Here is a 3359-nt window from a genome sequence, read left to right as displayed (position 1 = left end):
AAAACTTTGAGCCTCAAGATATCAGGAGCAATATTTCCTGTGGGCAAGAATCCACAGGTTCACTTTTCTGCCCCAGTCAGAATTGCCTGGAGGTCAGCCCCTGGTGCTGCCCCCCGAGTTTACAGTTCTGCCTGGGCAGCTGGAGAGATGGTGCTTTGGTACTACCCTTCATCTACCCACCCAGCCACCCACTCACCCACCCACTCATCCATCCATCCATCCATCCATCCACCCACCCACCCACTCATCCATCCATACATTCACCTACTCACCACCCACTCATCCATCCATCCACCCACTCACCTACCCATCTACTCATCCATCCATCTATCTACCCACCCACCCACCCACGCACCTACTCATCCATCTATCCAGCCAGCCACCCACTCATCCATCCATCCTTTTAGAAGGGTGACCCAACACGTCACCCTTCTATTTAAGTATCCATTTTTCATCTTCCCATCACCTAAGCCTCTAGGTGCCTTCCATCCACCTTTCCACTGGTCCACTCACCCGCGGCCTCCACTCAGTCCTCATCTGGTCTTCGCCTGTCCATCAAGCGTACACCCTGCCTCCAGTCTCGGACAGCCCCCCATCTTGTCACTGAGAAGCAGCCTACTTTCCCCATGTTCCTTCAGTTCACAAAATAACTGCTAAATCAGAGCACGCCAACTGGGTGCCTTGGGAGACTCAGGAAAGGTCCTCAAAGGAAGCATTTGAGTAGTGTCCGGAGGGTTCCATAAGGAATCTGCAAAGTCATGATCTAAAGGAAAAACATAGGAATTCCAGGTGGATTCCGTGGTGTGAGTGGGGCTCAGGGTGGGTCAGGGTGGAGCGTGGCTGAGAGGACGGGGGTTACTAAAGGGAGAGACCAACACAGATGGTTGGGCGTCGGGAGAGCAGGTATGTGGTTTGGCTGGACTAACGGATACAGGAGACCAGAAAGGTAGTGTGGCCCGCCCCAAGGGGTAGACTACGGACAAGCAGGCCATACCTCCGAGCTGGACCTTTTGTGAGGCAGGAGGTGGAGAAGCTGGGTAACACTGGGGTGTCTGGGAGTGAGCCCTCATGGAGAGCAGCCCGAGATTGCGTCCTCTGCTCTGGGGGTGGTGGTCAGGGCTGTTCTCAAGCTGGGGCGGTGGGGCTGCCATTGCCACTGGGTCTAGGCTCAGACCACCTGGCTGTCCCAGGTCTCCTCTCGGGCTCACATCTGAAACTCCAGCCACAGTGAACTTGAATGACCTCGGCTTGGAAGACAGGCTTTTGTCGGAGGTTGACTAACTGCCTTGGCCATTTCATAATGGCCATTTTGGAACAAAGGGGCAGAGAAAACCAAACAACTTCCCACGTCTCTCTGGCAGGGGAGAAATCAAGGTCTTTGATGGTCTCAGACGTAAGTGCTTGCCTGCTGTTAGGCTAAAATTTCCGGCATCTGAAAAGTTCCAAGTTAATTTTCAGGGGGGAAATTAGATGAAAAGTAGCTTTGAAAACACCGAGAACCTTGTGTCTGAAAACTCGGTTGCCAGGGAGACTCTCCAGCACTTCCTTGCCACCACATTATAAATTAAGCCCCTAACTGAAGGGTAATTAAGGTAATTGTCAGCACTGCCGCAGGGAGGTGGCGCGTCGGGGAGGGCCCAAGCCTGGGGGCACAGGCCCCTCTAGTCCCAGGAGGCTGGGCCCTTCCTGGGGAGGGCGAACCACAGCCCCTGAGGCCTCTTCCGGAAGGGCCAAAGCCCTGCCTCGAGGAGGTCCTAAGTGTCAGGCTGTAGCCCCGTGGGTTTGGAGCAGGGTCAAAGCGGAGCGTGGGCTGATGGGCAGACTGTGTGGGCACAGAGGTGGCCCCCTGAGGCGGGCTCACCCGGGGCATCAGGCAGGAGATGGAGCAACTGTGATCTGCCACCTCCGGGAGGGAGGCAATTTAGCATGTAGCTCATGGTCCCAGCCGTTCAGCGACCCATCTGTCCATTCATCTCTCCCTCCATCTGTTCATTCATCTAGCTGTCCGTCGGAGCATCTGGCCATCCGTCATCCAGGCGCGCACGAAGCCAGCACCTACTCACTTACTTATGCATTCACCCATCCATCTACCTGTCGGCACAGCTCCACCTGCCACACCCCACCCACGCGTGTGCAAACACACACACACACACAGCGGGAAGATGGGCATGTGGATGGAGGAGGGGAGGGGCAGGGGGTGTTTGGATGCTTGGAAGGAAGGATGGATGGAGGGATGATGGAGGATGCATGATGGATGATGGAGGATGGATGATGGAGGATGGATGGAGGGAGGGAGGGAGGGAGGATGGATAGAGGATAAGTGTGGATCGTGGGTGAGCACACCGCCTCCATCTGTCCATCTGGGCACCCATTCACCTACACGTCCATCCATCCAACATCCCTCCATCTATCCATCTGCCCTCTCTCCGTCTAATCGGTGACAGTGGTGACCCCGTATTGAACCGACAGTAGCCATACTTCCTGCAAGCTTGCTGGGAGCCTTGTCAGGGCTGCTCCCAAGGCCGTCCCTCGTGTGGCCACCACCCCTAGCCCGCGAGGAGGTGGAAGGGAAGCCTTGTTGCTTGCAAGGGCAAGAGCTTGGATTTCAACCCTGTCTGCAGAGAGGGGGCAGTGGGTCTTGTCACCGTCAACCTCTCCTTGTTGGCCCTGGGAGTCAGACTCCAGGATCCTGGGGCTCTCAGTTGCCCGACTTGAACTTCTGCCCCAGGGCACCCGCCCAGCCCCACCTGCATGTCCCCGCCCCTTCCCTTCCCACAGGGTAAACAGTGCCAGCGTGGTCGGAGTCCGTGCCAGGGTGAAAGTCCATGGGTCAGGAGCCTCCGGCTGTTGTTCCCAGAAGCAGAGGCCTTGCTGCCCGTGAGCTTTGGCCTCTTTCCTTTGACCCGTTTTAGGGAAGTGCTCATTCCTGATTGTCAACTTTCACCTACTTCCAAGGCCCCTCTCCTCCCAGGGCTGGGCTGGAGGCTTGGGCCCCTCGATGCCCTGGCTCTGGCCTACTGCAGGCTGAGTCTGTGTCCCAGGAGGAGGGGGCTGCTCTCAAGTGCTTGTGGAGGCCCAGGGGCCCGGCCTGGAGGCCATAGGCACCAGTCCAGTCAGCATCTCAGTGGGGGACAGGGTGCACTGTTCTCCTTTTGCAGAGGAGGAAACCAAGGTTCATGATGGCGAAGGACCCTCACAAGGTCACACAGTTACTTGCAACGAGCAGAGTGTCAACTTGAACCCCAATATATCAGCACGCAGTGGCTGAAGACAGACTACGGTGGCATATGGGGTGAGTGTGTGTGGCATGGTCCTCAGCTGCTGCTGAGCTGTGTGACCTTGAGGGAGTCACTCAACCT

The sequence above is a fragment of the Marmota flaviventris genome, chromosome 2 (genome assembly GCF_047511675.1).
Source record: "Marmota flaviventris isolate mMarFla1 chromosome 2, mMarFla1.hap1, whole genome shotgun sequence".
Classification (NCBI taxonomy): Eukaryota; Metazoa; Chordata; class Mammalia; order Rodentia; family Sciuridae; genus Marmota; species Marmota flaviventris.
Note: the sequence above shows the minus strand (reverse complement) of the source record.